Here is a 17,765-nt window from a genome sequence, read left to right as displayed (position 1 = left end):
TAGAGCGCATCTTATTCCACCGCCATGACATGGTGCGCATCTTATTCCACCGCCATGACATGGTGCGCATCTTATTCCACCGCCATGACATAGTGCACATCTTATTCCACCGCCATGACATGGTGCGCATCTTATTCCACCGCCATGACATGGTGCGCATCTTATTCCACCGCCATGACATGGTGCGCATCTTATTCCACCGCCATGACATAGTGCGCATCTTATTCCACCGCCATGACATAGTGCGCATCTTATCCCACCGCCATGACATAGTGCGCATCTTATCCCACCGCCATGACATGGTGCGCATCTTATTCCACCGCCATGACATAGAGCGCATCTTATTCCACCGCCATGACATGGTGCGCATCTTATTCCACCGCCATGACATAGTGCGCATCTTATCCCCACCGCCTGACATGGTGCGCATCTTGCCCAGACAGCCATAGCCAGGAGCGCACTGGTCAGCTGACTGACAGACAGACACAGGCAGACAACCAGCTAAATGTGGCCGGGGCGGTCACCTGATGATTGCTCAATCTTGACTCACGGTTCAGGAATACACTATATTACACCTAAAGGAACAACAAGCAATGTGATTTAGATTTGGTACAAAAGGGTATGGTGTGAAAATGTTCTACTTTTATTATTGTTTTTAATAACGTTATTTCTTATCTACTGTGGGCATGTAACATGGAAATATGGTTATTTTGTGGTTTGACTGGTTATTATTGGTGCATGACAGCTTGCCTTGAGAGAAGTAGGTTTACTGCAGAACTATTCTTTTAGATATCATTTAAAGTCAGCTACATTCACAACCGGAAAGGACAAGGGAGTGTCTGTCAACTAAGTGTAAATTGGGTGACTAGGTAGTTTTTCTGCAGTGATTGAAGGAAGATGACGGTGACGTATTCCAGTAAAGTCGCCAACGCCACGTTCTTCGGTTTCCATAGACTTCTACTGCGATGGAGAGGCAGCATCTATAAACTGCTTTATCGGGAGTTTATAGTCTTTGTACTGTTATATACCTTGGTGAGCCTCGTTTACAGGTAGGAATAATATTAAGCTATTAAGGGTTTCTCCTTAAACACATTAGTGTTGTCACGAATACAAGTCCTCGGTGATATGAAATATGTCTAATATAATTGTTATGTTATGTGTGTATGTATAGTCTATAACATTATCTATTATCTGATTTTAATCTGTTTATAACTGTGAATACAAATGAAGGTGTCATATGAGCCTTTGATTTGACTTTGCATGATGGGTCTGTAATTGATTTGTATCGCTGTGATATATCAATAACTGCATGCGAACAAATCTATAATGTTACTTAATTAATTAACACATCTATCTATCTAGACTTGCTCTCTCAGACCCTGAAAAGCGTCTTAAAAGTTGGGCTCTTCACTGTAACAAGTATGCAGACAGATTCCAGTCACGTTTGTGCTTGGTAAGTCAGTACAACCAGCGCTGGTTGATATCAGCGCATGCTTGCTGAGTAGTTTATAGCAGCTCACACCTATTAACCCTACGAGCTACTAGCGCTGTGCTGAGATGAGAAGAATGCCTGTTTTCTACCGTGAATACTGTATAGGTGCTTTCCAGATGTGCTGAAAGTGCTTTAACAATTTAAGTGGGAATTCACCTCATCCACAACCCCAGGGTGTAGCTTGCCTGGCGACCCAAACTCTTTGCTCCAGCCAAACGCTACGCCACGCCCACAGATGTTGGTTTCTTCTCCGCGGTAATGGAGCGAACAGAGGAGCAGCGGAACAATTCAGTTTGAGTCGTCGGGCAGAATGTGTATCAGCCACCTAAAAACAGAATGACAACAGTGCAATACTTTCCGATCAACACACACACACAAACACACTGCGTTAACTGTCTGACCTGCTTGCTACTATCCCAACCAAATTAACCCAACTAATCCTCAATAGTGCCAGGCAACAAACTAATGATAGTGATTTTCACTCCTTACATAACAGAAGCTCTCAGACAGACACTGATTCCAGTGGGAAATGAACTGGTGATTGAGTTAATGGAAGGAAATCATTAGTAGTCGGACCAAAGCAGGGAAAGTGGGATATTGTTGGGTTTTGTTGGTTTGCTTGGGTGCTAGAGTGCTTTGCATGGCATATCAGATTGTCGCTTAATAATGTTGTGCTTCTGTGTGAATGGCACAAAGTGGCTTTCATGACATTTACGTATCTCACTTTGTCAATAAAATGTTGATATTGACTGGGATGAAGGTTGCCCTAGACAATGATCTAGGGGTCAATTCTCTGTTTTGAGCTTGAGGATCAAAAGTAGCCTGAAGAGTACTGCACTATGTAGGGAAATTCAATGTCATTTCGGTAGCAGCCCTTCTCAGACCCAAACCTCATCCTTGGTTGCTACTGTAGTCATAACCTGACAAAATACTGTTAGAGCTTACTGTAGACCAGGGATTTCCAACCCTGTTCCTGGAGAGATTACCGTCCTGGAGGTTTTAACTCTAGGAACAGGGTTGGAGTTAAAACCGACAGGGAAGGTATCTCTCCAGGAACAGGGTTAGAGTTAAACCCTACAGGAAGGTATCTCTCCAGGACAGGGTTGGAGTTAAAAACTACAGGAGTTATCTTCCCCAGGAACAGGGTTGGAGTTAAACCCTACAGGAAGGTAGCTCTCCAGGAACAGGGTTGGAGTTAAAACCTACTGAGGGTATCTCTCCAGGAACAGGGTTTGAGTTAAAAACTACAGGAAGGTATCTCTCCAGGAACAGGGTTGGAGTTAAAACCTACAGGACAGTAGATCTCCAGGAACAGGGGTTGGAGTTAAAACTACAGGAAGGTATCTCTCCAGGAACAGGGTTTGAGTTAAAAACTACAGGAAGGTATCTCTCCAGGAACAGGGTTGGAGTTAAAACCTACAGGAAGGTATCTCCCAGGAACGGGTTGGAGTTAAAAACTACAGGAAGGTATCTCTCCAGGAACAGGGTTGGAGTTAAAACCTACAGGACAGTAGATCTCCAGGAACAGGGTTGGAGTTAAACCTACAGGAGGGTATCTCTCCAGGAACAGGGTTGGAGTTAAAAACTACAGGAAGGTATCTCTCCAGGAACAGGGTTTGGAGTTAAAACCTACAGGTCAGTAGATCTCCAGGAACAGGGTTGGAGTTAAAACCTACAGGAGGGTATCTCTCCAGGAACAGGTTTTGAGTTAAAAAACTACAGGAAGGTATCTCTCCAGGAAACAGGGTTGGAGTTAAAACCTACAGGAGGGTATCTCTCCAGGAACAGGGTTGGAGTTAAAACCTACAGGAAGGATGTAGAGCCCTGGTGTAGATGATGTTGATTATCTCCTCCTATTCTCATCTTCTTCCTCCCTGCAGGTTTCTATGTGACCCTGGTGGGTCAAACCGCTGGTGGAACCAGTTTGTGAATCTGCCTTGGGCCCGATCGCCTCATGTTCCTGGTCTCTAGCTGTGTTCACGGCCATGACGAGCAGGGCCCGCCTCCTCAGACGCACGCTGATGCGCTACGTCACCTCACCCTCACTGCTCATCTTCCCGCTCCGTCAGCACCGCCGTCTGTAAGAGATTCCCCACCATGGAGCATGTGGTGGAGGCAGGTACGACCCCCAAGGGGATAACGGAATGCAAATAGATGGGGTCAGGGGAAACTCATTTGACAGATAGATGCTGTACATAACGTCATGGACCAAGTAGTGGAAGCAGGTACCTCAATGACATGCGCTTGGCCTTACCTGGCCCCAATAGAAATACAAATAGGTGGGGTCAAAAGGTCGACAAGGTTTGGTTTACAGGTTTGGTTCAGGTCAAGAGTGTTACTCATCAACCTTCAGATGTTTGGTTCAGATCAAATGTTCTCTCAACCTTCAGTAGGTTTGGTTCAGATCAAGTGGTTCTCTCAACCTTCAGTAGGTTGGTTCAGATCAAATGTTCTCTCCAACCTTCAGTAGGTTTGGGTTCAGATCAAGTGTTCTCTCAACCTTCAGTAGGTCAGGTTCAGATCAAGAGAGTTCACTCAACCTTCAGTACAAAATCGTTTTACTTTTATCCCTTTTTCTCTCCAATTTCTCCCAATTTCCAATGGGTAGTTACAGTCCGTGTCTCATTGCTGCAACTCCCGTGGGGACTCGGGAGAGGTGAAGGTCGAGAGCCGCGTGTCCCTCCGAAACACAAACCCACCAAGCCGCCTGCTTCTTGACACATTCTCACTTAACCAGGAAGCCAGCTGCACCAATGTGTCAGAGGAAAACACCGACACCTGGCGACCGTGTCAGCGTGCATTGCATCTGGCCCGCCACAGGAGTCACTAGACCCGCAATGGGACAAGACCATCCCTGCGGGCCAAACCCTCCCCTAACCCAACGACGCTGCCAAAATGTGCACCGCCCCATGGGTCTCCCAGTCACGGCCGGCTGCGACAGAGCCTGGCCTCGAACCAGGATCTGTTGTGGCACACACCTTAGACCACTGAGCCACTCGGGAGATGCTTCCATAAATGTTTTATTGGTAAACAGGATGCGTGACATGTGAAAGTTAAACAAGGATCTGTAACTGGATCTTCTAGGACCATCTTTTCACTTCCTTCTTCAGTTTCGTTGGACTACCCAGGATCAGCCAAATCATTAGGATTCCAGTGATTGAATTAGACCTACTAAAAGCCTTGTTTCCTCTAACCACTAGTATTGCCCTAGTGCTGCTGTATCCATGCCTCATCCTCTCCCCCTACCCTCCTCCTTCTCCTCTTCCTCCTCCTCCCCTTACTCTCTCCTTCCACTCCTCATCCTCCACCTCCTCCCCCTCCCCTCCTCTTCCCCCTTCTTCCCCTCCTCTTCCTCATCATCTTCCTCATCATCTTCCTCCCCCTCTTCCTTCTCCTCTTCCTCCCCCTCTTCCTCCTCCTTCCTCCTCCTCATCCCCCCTCCTCCTCCTTCTCCTCCTCCCTGCAGGCTTCATGACTCCAGAAGAGAGGAAGATCTTTGGATGCTGTCAAGTCCTCCCCACCTGAAGTACTGGATCCCTGTGGTGTGGTTTTCTAACATGGGCGTCAAGGGCTAGGAACGGAGGGGCGCATAAAGGACAGCGTGGACCTGCAGACAATCCTTACGTGAGTATGGCAGTAAGCTTGAACAGGCATAGATAGATAAAGTATACCTGCCACCGGATACAGAGGAGACATTTTGGCTCTGAATCCTGCAGAGGTTGTAGCCTGGACCCGCGTGGACCTTCAGAACCATCCTCAATATGTGTATGGCAGTAAGCTGAGCAAAGCAGAGATATACCAGTAACAGAGGAAACACAGAGTCTAATCCCACTCTAAATAGAGGAGATTGACTCCATTTTAGCTCTGATGGGTTACGGGATACCTTGAGGACAGGAAGGAAAGATACAATCCTAACACAGCCTGCAGGGTTACTGGATACCTTGAATCCAGGAAGGAAAGATTACAATCCTAACAACAGCCAGCAGGGTTACTGGATACCTTGAGGACAGGAAGGAAAGATACAATCCTAACAACAGCCAGCAGGGTTACTGGATACCTTGAATCCAGGAAGGAAAGATACAATCCTAACAACAGCCAGCAGGGTTACTGGATACCTTGAGGACAGGAAGGAAAGATACAATCCTAACAACAGCCTGCAGGGTTACTGGATACCTTGAATCCAGGAAGGAAAGATACAATCCTAACAACAGCCAGCAGGGTTACTGGATACCTTGAATCCAGGAAGGAAAGATACAATCCTAACAACAGCCAGCAGGGTTACTGGATACCTTGAATCCAGGAAGGAAAGATACAATCCTAACAACAGCCAACAGGGTTACTGGATACCTTGAATCCAGGAAGGAAAGATACAATCCTAACAACAGCCAGCAGGGTTACTGGATACCGTTGAATCCAGGAAGGAAAGATACAATCCTAACAACAGCCAGCAGGGTTACTGGATACCTTGATCCAGGAAGGAAAGATACAATCCTAACAACAGCCAGCAGGGTTACTGGATACCTTGAATCCAGGAAGGAAAGATACAATCCTAACAACAGCCAGCAGGGTTACTGGTACCTTGAATCAGGAAGGTAAGATACAATCCTAACAACAGCCTGCAGGGTTACTGGATACCTTGAATCCAGGAAGGAAAGATACAATCCTAACAACAGCCAGCAGGGTTACTGGATACCTTGAGGACAGGAAGGAAAGATACAATCCTAACAACAGCCAGCAGGGTTACTGGATACCTTGAATCCAGGAAGGTAAGATACAATCCTAACAACAGCCAGCAGGGTTACTGGATACCTTGAATCCAGGAAGGAAAGATACAATCCTAACAACAGCCAGCAGGGTTACTGGATACCTTGAATCCAGGAAGGTGAGATACAATCCTAACAACAGCCTGCAGGGTTACTGGATACCTTGAAATCCAGGAAGGAAAGATACAATCCTAACAACAGCACAGCAGGGTTACTGGATACCTTGAGGACAGGAAGGAAAGATACAATCCTAACAACAGCCAGCAGGGTTACTGGATACCTTGAATCCAGGAAGGAAGATACAATCCTAACAACAGCCAGCAGGGTTACTGGATACCTTGAGGACAGGAAGGAAAGATACAATCCTAACAACAGCCAGCAGGGTTACTGATACCTTGAATCCAGGAAGGAAAGATACAATCCTAACAACAGCCAGCAGGGTTACTGGATACCTTGAATCCAGGAAGGAAAGATACAATCCTAACAACAGCCAGCAGGGTTACTGATACCTTGAATCCAGGAAGGAAAGATACAATCCTAACAACAGCCTGCAGGGTTACTGGATACATTGAATCCAGGAAGGAAAGATACAATCCTAACAACAGCCAGCAGGGTTACTGGATACCTTGAATCCAGGAAGGAAAGATACAATCCTAACAACAGCCTGCAGGGTTACTGGATAACCTTGAATCCAGGAAGGAAAGATACAATCCTAACAACAGCCAGCAGGGTTACTGGATACCGTGAATCCAGGAAGGAAAGATACAATCCTAACAACAGCCTGCAGGGTTACTGGATACCTTGAATCCGGAAGGAAAGATACAATCCTAACAACAGCCAGCAGGGTTACTGATACCTTGAATCCAGGAAGGAAAGATACAATCCTAACAACACCTGCAGGGTTACTGGATACCTTGAAATCCAGGAAGGAAAGATACAATCCTACAACAGCCAGCAGGGTTACTGGATACCTTGATCCAGGAAGGAAAGATACAATCCTAACAACAGCCAGCAGGGTTACTGGATACCTTGAATCCAGGAAGGAAAGATACAATCCTAACAACAGCCTGCAGGGTTACTGGATACCTTGAATCCAGGAAGGAAAGATACAATCCTAACAACAGCCAACAGGGTTACTGGATACCTGAGGACAGGAAGGAAGATACAATCCTAACAACAGCCTGCAGGTTACTGGATACCTTGAATCCAGGAAGGCAAGATACATCCTAACAACAGCCAGCAGGGTTACTGATACCTTGAATCCAGGAAGGAAAGATACAATCCTAACACACAGCCAGCAGGGTTACTGGATACCTTGAGGACAGGAAGGAAGATACAATCCTAACAACAGCCAGCAGGGTTACTGGATACCTTGAATCGAGGAAGGAAAGATACAGTCCTAACAACAGCCTGCAGGGTTACTGGATACCTTGAATCCAGGAAGGAAAGATACAATCCTAACAACAGCCAGCAGGGTTACTGGATACCTTGAATCCAGGAAGGTAAGATACAATCCTAACAACAGCCTGCAGGGTTACTGGATACCTTGAATCCAGGAAGGAAAGATACAATCCTAACAACAGCCAGCAGGGTTACTGGATACCTTGAGGACAGGAAGGAAAGATACAATCCTAACAACAGCCAGCAGGTTACTGGATACCTTGAATCCAGGAAGGAAAGATACAATCCTAACAACAGCCAGCAGGGTTACTGGATACCTTGAGGACAGGAAGGAAAGATACAATCCTAACAACAGCCAGCAGGGTTACTGGATACCTTGAATCCAGGAAGGAAAGATACAATCCTAACAACAGCCTGCAGGGTTACTGGATACCTTGAATCCAGGAAGGAAAGATACAATCCTAACAACAGCCAACAGGGTTACTGGATACCTTGAGGACAGGAAGGAAAGATACAATCCTAACAACAAGCCAGCAGGGTTACTGGATACCTTGAATCCAGGAAGGAAAGATACAATCCTAACAACAGCCTGCAGGGTTACTGGATACCTTGAATCCAGGAAGGAAAGATACAATCCTAACAACAGCCAGCAGGGTTACTGGATACCTTGAATCCAGGAAGGAAAGATACAATCCTAACAACAGCCAGCAGGGTTACTGGATACCTTGAGGACAGGAAGGAAAGATACAATCCTAACAACAGCCAGCAGGGTTACTGGATACCTTGAATCCAGGAAGGAAAGATACAGTCCTAACAACAGCCTGCAGGGTTACTGGATACCTTGAATCCAGGAAGGAAAGATACAATCCTAACAACAGCCAGCAGGGTTACTGGATACCTTGAGGACAGGAAGGAAAGATACAATCCTAACAACAGCCAGCAGGGTTACTGGATACCTTGAATCCAGGAAGGAAAGATACAATCCTAACAACAGCCAGCAGGGTTACTGGATACCTTGAATCCAGGAAGGAAAGATACAATCCTAACAACAGCCAGCAGGGTTACTGGATACCTTGAATCCAGGAAGGTAAGATACAATCCTAACAACAGCCTGGAGGGTTACTGGATACCTTGAATCCAGGAAGGAAAGATACAATCCTAACAACAGCCAGCAGGGTTACTGGATACCTTGAGGACAGGAAGGAAAGATACAATCCTAACACAGCCAGCAGGGGTTACTGGATACCTTGAAGTCCAGGAAAGAAAGGATACAATCCTAACAAACAGCCAGCAGGGTTACTGGATACCTTGAGGACAGGAAAGGAAAGATACAATCCTAACAACAGCCAGCAGGGTTACTGGATACCTTGAATCCAGGAAGGAAAGATACAATCCTAACAACAGCCAGCAGGGTTACTGGATACCTTGAATCCAGGAAGGAAAGATACAATCCTAACAACAGCCAGCAGGGTTACTGGATACCTTGAATCCAGGAAGGAAAGATACAATCCTAACAACAGCCAGCAGGGTTACTGGATACCTTGAATCCAGGAAGGAAAGATACAATCCTAACAACAGCCTGCAGGGTTACTGGATACCTTGAATCCAGGAAGGAAAGATACAATCCTAACAACAGCCAGCAGGGTTACTGGATACCTTGAATCCAGGAAGGAAAGATACAATCCTAACAACAGCCTGCAGGGTTACTGGATACCTTGAATCCAGGAAGGAAAGATACAATCCTAACAACAGCCAGCAGGGTTACTGGATACCTTGAATCCAGGAAGGAAAGATACAATCCTAACAACAGCCTGCAGGGTTACTGGATACCTTGAATCCAGGAAGGAAAGATACATCCTAACAACAGCCAGCAGGGTTACATGGATACCTTGAATCCAGGAAGGAAAGATACAAATCCTAAAAACAGCCTGCAGGGTTACTGGATACCTTGAATCCAGGAAGGAAAGATACAATCCTAACAACAGCCAGCAGGTTACTGGATACCTTGATCCAGGAAGGAAAGATACAATCCTAACAACAGCCAGCAGGGTTATGGATACCTTGAATCCAGGAAGGAAAGATACAATCCTAACACAGCCTGCAGGGTTACTGATACCTTGAATCAGGAAGGAAAGATACAATCCTAACAACAGCCAACAGGGGTTACTGGATACCTTGAGGACAGGAAGGAAAGATACAATCCTAACAACAGCCAGCAGGGTTACTGGATACCTTGAATCCAGGAAGGAAAGATACAATCCTAACAACAGCCAGCAGGGTTACTGGATACCTTGAGGACCAGGAAGGAAAGATACAATCCTAACAACAGCCAGCAGGGTTACTGGATACCTTGAATCCAGAAGGAAAGATACAATCCTAACAACAGCCAGCAGGGTTACTGGATACCTTGAATCCGGAAGGAAAGATACAATCCTAACAACAGCCAGCAGGGGTACTGGATACCTTGAATCCAGGAAGGAAAGATACAATCCTAACAACAGCCAGCAGGGTTACTGGATACCTTGAATCCAGGAAGGAAAGATACAATCCTAACAACAGCCTGCAGGGTTACTGGATACCTTGAATCCAGGAAGGAAAGATACAATCCTAACAACAGCCAGCATGGTTACTGGATACCTTGAATCCAGGAAGGAAAGATACAATCCTAACAACAGCCAGCAGGGTACTGGATACCTTGAGGACAGGTCATGGAAGAGATGACTAGTCCAAGACTGTCTGCTAAACACAAGGCATGCTGAGTATTATGAGGAGTAACATTATACCGTTTACTGGGAGTTAAATATTCTTAAAGTACAGCTCCTTCATTATAGGGACATCTTTATGAGGATTAACATTATAGACATGGACTTAAATGTAGTTAGTTTACAGCTCTTTTACTTGTGGAAATAGATATGAAATGCAATGATATAAACTGCAGTGTGACCCCTCACTTAACACTATGCTAAACTCTGAGCCTGTCTCCTCTAATATAATAACTACCGTGATCCGGAAAAGGGTCCTTGGGGGATCATGTTGCTGATGTTGTATGTGTGTGTGTGTGTGTGTGTGTGTGGGTGTGTGTTGGTGTGTGTGTGTGTTGTGCTGTTGGTGTGTGTGGTGTGTGTTCGTGTGCGGGTGGTGTGTGCCGGCAAAGGCAAACTCAGTCACTCCCCATGCTCGGTCTCTCTCTCTCTCTCTCCGTCTCTCTCTCTGTCTCTCTCTCTCTCTTCTCTCTGTCTCGCGCCTCATCTCTCATCCTCCTCTCTCTCATCGCTCTCTGTCTCTCTCTCTCTCCTCATCTCTCTCTCTCTCTCTCACTCTTCCTCTCCCGTCTCTCTCTCTCTCTCGTTCTTCTCTCTCTCTCTCTGTCGTCTCTGTGTCTCTTCCTCTCTCTGTCTCTGTCTCTCTCTCTCTCTGTGCTCTCTCTGGTCTCTCTCTGTCCTCTCTCTGTTCTCTCTCTGGTTCTCTAGGAGATGAACACGTTCAGGACTTGGTGCTCCACTCTATTTGGTTATGACTGGGTTGGGATTCCTCTCGTCTACACACAGGTGTGGATAGCACGTACGCACACACACGCACGCACGCACGCACGCACACACACACACACACACTTACCCAGGGAATCTTCTGGTAATAGCCACTGTGCATACCATGTACTATAACTCACACTGTCCTTCCGTGTTCTCTTTAAAACCCAGTGGTTGTGACAGTGTGGGTAGCCTGAAGCAGGGTTTCCCAAACATGGGCCTGGGCCCCCCCTGGGTGCACATTCTGGTTTTCGCCCTAACACTACACAGCTGATTCAAATAACCAACTCATCATCAAGCTTTGATGATTTGAATCAGCTGTGTAGTGTTAGGCCAAAAACCAAAATGTGCACCCAGGGGGGGCCCCTGGCCCATGTTTGGGATACCCTGCCTTAGAGGATGGCTTCCCTCTCTCCCCCTCTCCAATCCCTTTCCCTTTCCACTCCCTTTCCCTCTCTCCCCTCTGCTCTCTCTCACCCTCTCTTCCCCCGTCTTCCTTCTCTCCCCCTCTCCAATCCCTCTCTCCACTCCCTCTCTCTCTCGTCTCCCCTCTCCCTCTCTCCTGTCTCCCCTCCCTCCCCTCCCCTACTCCCCCTCTGCTCTCTCCCCCCGTCTCCCCTCTCTCTCCCCTAGTGGGCAATAAGCCCTTGGCTCCTCTCTCCCTCCATCTCCCCTCTCTCTCCCCTAGTGGGCAATAAGCCTTCTTCTCCTCTCTCCCCCATCTCCCCTCTCTCTCCCCTAGTGGGCAATAAGCCTTCTTCTCCTCTCTCCCCCGTCTCCCCTCTCTCTCCCCTAGTGGGCAATAAGCCTTCTTCTCCTCTCTCCCCCCATCTCCCCTCTCTCTCCCCTAGTGGGCAATAAGCCCTGTGTTCCTCTCCTCCCCTCAAGCGGTTCCAACCAGCTGTGGACAGGGAAGATGCCGTCCCTTTGTGATGAGCACGTCCAGGGCAGCTTACTGTAACACCACATGATGATTACAGAGAAATGGAGAGTTCAGAGTAATGGATGGGGCAGCAGGACCCGAGGGTAGGATGTGTTCTCTATAGCCATTGGCTAATTGGGTAGCTGCCCTCTATCTCTCTGCGGTCAAATTTCCAGTGTGACCTCTGGCGAGTCAGTGACATCTGTTGACTGAGTGTTCTGATGACCTGCCCAGGGACTGCAGTTGAAAATGAGCTTTTACAGTAATGTTGACTAAAGGTCCCTGTAAAACTAAATGTATTAAAGTAAAGTTTCATGTGACGTTTTTAGACTGATTTGTTGCTGTTCAGGCAGCAGCACTGTGAATTAAATGAAACCATTGACGTGATCGTGATCAGTTTTCAGAGGCTATGTAATCTCAGACAGTAAATCACGTCAATGGAATGACTTGGCCATGAGTGTCTCAGCCAACAATGAAAATACTCACATGGTCACATGCCAAATAAATCCTGTTTATTGACATTGTGTTTATTGACATTGTGTTTATTGACATTGTGTTTATTTGCATTGTGTAAGTGTTTATGTATACTTGTAAATAGCTACAAAGACAAACTGTGGAACCATAACTCTCCTTCCCTCTCTCTTCTCCCCCCCTCTCTCCCCATCTCTCCTCTCTCCCTCCCCCTTTCTCTCCCCCTCTCTCCTCTCTCTCCTCTCCCTCCTCTCCTTCCCCACTCTCTCCCTCCCCCTCTCTCCTCTCCCCCTCCTCTCCTTCCCCCCTCTCTCTCCCTCCCCCTTTCTCTCTCCCCCTCCTCTCCTTCCCCCCCTTTATCCCTCCCCCTCTCTCCCCCTCCTCTCCTTCCCCCCCTCTCTCCCTCCCCCTTTCTCTCTCCCCCTCCTCTCCTTCCCCCCTTTATCCCTCCCCCTCTCTCCCCCTCTCTCCCTCTCTCCCCCCCTCCTCTCCTTCCCCCCTCTCTCCCTCCCCCTTTCTCTCTCCCCCTCCTCTCCTTCCCCCATTTATCCCTCCCCCTCTCTCCCCCTCTCTCCTCTCCCCCCCTCCTCTCCTTCCCCCCTCTCTCCTCCTCCTCCCCCTCCCCCTCTCCTCCTCTCCCCCCCTCCTCTCCTTCCCCCCTCTCTCTCCTCCTCCCCTCCCCCTCTCTCCTCTCCCCCCCCTCCTCATCCTCCTCCCCTCCTCCTCTCCTTCCTCCCCCCCTCTCTCCCCCTCTCTCCTCTCCCCCCCTCCTCTCCTTCCCCCCTCTCTCTCCTCTCCCCTCCTCCTCTCCTTCCCCCCTCTCTCTCCTCCTCCCCTCCGTCCTCCCCCTCCTCTCCTTCCCCCCCTCTCCTCCCCCTCTCTCCCCCTCTCTCCTCTCCCCTCCTCCTCTCCTTCCCCCCTCTCTCTCCTCCTCCCCTCCGTCTCTCCCCTCTCCAGGTAGTAACCCTGGCCGTCTACACCTTCATCTTTGCCTGTAGTATGGTAACAGTTTCTTGGACCCAGCTCAGGGTTACCCAGGGCATGACCAGGACTTTTACGTTCCCATCTTCACTATGCTACAGTTCTTTTTCTACTCTGGCTGGCTCAAGGTACGACACAGACACACACAGTTGTTATTGTAGTCCAGCTGGCTCAAGGTACGACACACACACACACAGTTGTTATTGTAGTCCAGCTGGGTCAAGGTCCTGTCCTCCACAAACCTTTTCGTCTTTTGGTTTCAACCAGGGAAATTAGATCCCGGTCATCAAATCACAGCACTGTGGATAACAATTTGGGGTTGGGATGTTATTATGAAGGTCTTGTGAGAGTGACTGTGGGGTTACAGAGTGTACAGTGTCAGTGTACCATGTCTGTACAGCTGCTGCACAATGTCTGACAAAACATTTAATTGGATGAAAATGGGGATTTGTAAGGAGTGGAAGTATGGAACCCAAATTCTGTTGACAGTAAGATTATCTATGCCTTGTTTTTAGTGGGATTTCATTTGTCAACCAATGTTGTAATCTCTGATGTCACATGAATGCCAGTTGTTTGATATCACTTCCTTATCAAGACATTTTTCTGGGATAATGAGCAGTGATGTGAGAGGTCCTTCTCCTTCAGGTTGCTGAGCAGCTCATTAATCCATTTGGGGAGGATGATGATGACTTTGAGGCTAACTGGTGTATCGACAGAAATCTGCAGGTTACTTTCAATCAATCCATCAACCAAACATTTGTTGCAAAGTGCCTCACAGTAACCCAGACTAGTTTTCATGTCTTTCCCAAGCCAATATTATTGATTGACATGTAATTTGTGCCAATCGATCATTCAGTCAATACCTGTGTGTCTCAGGTGTCGTTGATTGCTGTGGATGAGATGCACATGAACGTCCCTCCAATGACTAAAGACATTTACTGGAACGACTCTGACGCTCTGCCTCCCTACACCCTGGCTGCTGCCGACTACTGCATACCCTCATTCCTCGGATCCACCAGAGAGTTGGAGTGAGGACATGCAACACACACACACACACACACGTTGTACACGCAAATGTATACTCAAGTCCTACGTATGCAAGGACACGTGTTGGAAAAACTCCCATCTCTCCTCAGCTAGATCTGTCTGAGAGAAGATGGACAAGAGGGCATGACTAGAGAGGGTACAGTTTATGTGTCAAATTGACACATTGTATCTAACCCTAACCCTTTTCCTAGTCTCGTGTTGCCATACCTCCAAAATCACATTGTTTTTTTCCTGACCTGCTACGAAAAGTCAATTCCGGTCAATTCTGACAAGCTGTATACTATCTAGTCTAATGTAGTCACTAATATCCATAAGCTGTATACTATCTAGTCTAACGTATTCACTAATATCCATAAGCTGTATACTATCTAGTCTAACGTATTCACTAATATCCATAAGCTGTATACTATCTAGTCAAACGTATTCACTAATATCCATAAACTGTATACTATCTAGTCTAACGTATTCACTAATATCCATAAGCTGTATACTATCTAGTCTAACGTATTCACTAATATCCATAAGCTGTATACTATCTAGTCAAACGTATTTACTAATATCCATAAGCTGTATACTATCTAGTCTAACGTATTCACTAATATCCATAAGCTGTATACTATCTAGTCAAACGTATTCACTAATATCCATAAGCTGTATACTATCTAGTCTAATGTATTCACTAATATCCATAAGCTGTATACTATCTAGTCTAACGTATTCACTAATATCCATAAGCTGTATACTATCTAGTCAAACGTATTCACTAATATCCATAAGCTGTATACTATCTAGTCTAATGTATTCACTAATATCCATAAGCTGTATAACTATCTAGTCTAACGTATCACTAATATCCATAAGCTGTATACTATCTAGTCTAACGTATTCACTAATATCCATAAGCTGTATACTATCTAGTCAAACGTATTCACTAATATCCATAAGCTGTATACTATCTAGTCTAACGTATTCACTAATATCCATAAACTGTATACTATCTAGTCTAACGTATTCACTAATATCCATAAGCTGTATACTATCTAGTCTAACGTATTCACTAATATCCATAAGCTGTATACTATCTAGTCAAACGTATTCACTAATATCCATAAGCTGTATACTATCTAGTCTAATGTATTCACTCATTTCCATAAGCTGTATACTATCTAGTCTAATGTATTCACTAATATCCATAAACTGTATACTATCTAGTCAAAAACGTTATTATTCACTGTAATATCCATAAACTGTATACTATCTAGTCTAATGTATTCACTAATATCCATAAACTGTATACTATCTAGTCTAATGTATTCACTAATATCCATAAACTGTATACTATCTAGTCAAAACCATTATTATTCACTGTAACATCCATAAACTGTATACTATCTAGTCTAATGTATTCACTAATATCCATAAGCTGTATACTATCTAGTCAAAACCATTATTATTCACTGTAACATCCATAAACTGTATACTATCTAGACTAACGTATTCACTGTAATATCCATAAGCTGTATACTATCTAGACTAACATATTCACTGTAATATCCATAGGCGGTATACTATCTAGTCTAATGTATTCACTGTAATATCCTCTATCTTTCAGTCTATCGGGCATTTTTCAGTTCGGAGAGGCAGACAAAATTGACATTCACAGACAGGACAGCCACAACAGCAATCACAACTTCCGTCATGGTCGTCAAAGGTCCGTCCTGGGGCACGTGCGTAGGCTTCTCAGCGTCCAGGATCCCCCCGAGCTCGTCCCTCCTCGTCCCTCCTTCAAACGTCACAGCAGTGAGGCCTTCTTCCCCTTCAGACCTGACTCCCATGACTACCCTGGATCAGACGACCAGGCTCCCCCAGGACCGGATCACTCTCTGTTCCCCAGACCCAACCTCTTTAACTCCCATAACCCCCTCTCACCCAACCACCCTCTGGATACGCTACGGGAGGTTAGTAGTACTCTTTCTTCCCTGGACACTGAGCCCCGTACGCCGTCCTTCACAGACCTGCCTCAGTGGGTGGTAAGTCCACCTGCTTTTTCTGATGATCACGGGGATAGTGGTTATGGGGGTGATGGAGGGATGTGTGGGGCATTATCTGGGGCTCCACAACCCCTGAATCATATAGAAGTCTTCTCCCAACAGACAGGGCATGAGCAGGTCTCAAGTAAGCCTGGGACTCCAGTAGATCTGTCCCCCATTGTGGAGGCTCTGGCCCTGAACACGAATCAGGGCAACAGCTGTACCCAACCGAGGCCCAAGAAGTTGAGCTGGAACGTCCCCAAAGACTGGTGTAAGCCACAGAGACGTCAGCTGTCCTTCCAGTTCTCCAGACAGGGCTCAAAGAGCTCCCTGCACAGCCTGCCTAGTCCTAAAGGCCTAGGGAGGAGGAGAGGCCGAAACACTTCCACAGCCCTCCACTTTCCTGCTGAGCCTGCCCAGTTCGAAGCACTGCAAGTCCCAGAGACAGACATTCTGGAGTCCAATGGTCATGAGAGTGACAAGAAGAACACGGATGACAGCCAAGAGAACAAGGACAAGTCCCAATCAGAGAACTCATAATATTAGTCTGACATACAGCACATATCAACCTGTTGTGCCCTAATATGAGTCATTTAACAGGATCTCTAAGGGTGTACCCAGCATTATTCATTGACACCCTAATAAACATCAAATGTTTGTTTTATAATAAAAATATAATTTATTCAGTCACCGTTCAATGTTAATCATTGTACTCACTCACAAAATGATGCAACAAAAAACACCTGGTTGCATTAAAACAATTATTTATTAACTTTAGTAGAATGGAAATGCATTAATTATTCTCAAAAGATGCCAGACAGCCACTGATAATGCTGGACAGACAGACACTGATAATGCTAGACAGACAGACACTGATAATGCTAGACAGACAGACACTGATAATGTTAGACAGACAGACACTGATAATGCTAGACAGACAGCCACTGATCATGCTAGACAGACAGACACTGATAATGCTGGACAGACACTGATAATGCTAGACAGACAGACACTGATAATGCTGGACAGACAGACACTGATAATGCTAGACAGACAGACACTGATAATGCTAGACAGACAGACACTGATAATGTTAGACAGACAGACACTGATAATGCTGGACAGACAGCC

The 17,765-nt window shown here is 46.2% G+C and overlaps 1 pseudogene; it reads left to right on the top strand.

The window, feature by feature from the left end:
- Positions 1–498: 498 nt before the first annotated feature.
- On the top strand, positions 499–17,322 carry LOC115189932 (bestrophin-3-like; annotated as a pseudogene).
- The last annotated feature ends 443 nt before the right edge of the window (positions 17,323–17,765 follow it).

Source organism: Salmo trutta, unplaced genomic scaffold, assembly GCF_901001165.1.
Source record: "Salmo trutta unplaced genomic scaffold, fSalTru1.1, whole genome shotgun sequence".
NCBI lineage: Eukaryota > Metazoa > Chordata > Actinopteri > Salmoniformes > Salmonidae > Salmo > Salmo trutta.
The sequence above is the reverse complement of the archived record's forward strand: the minus strand, read 5'-3'. Positions and strand labels throughout refer to the sequence as shown.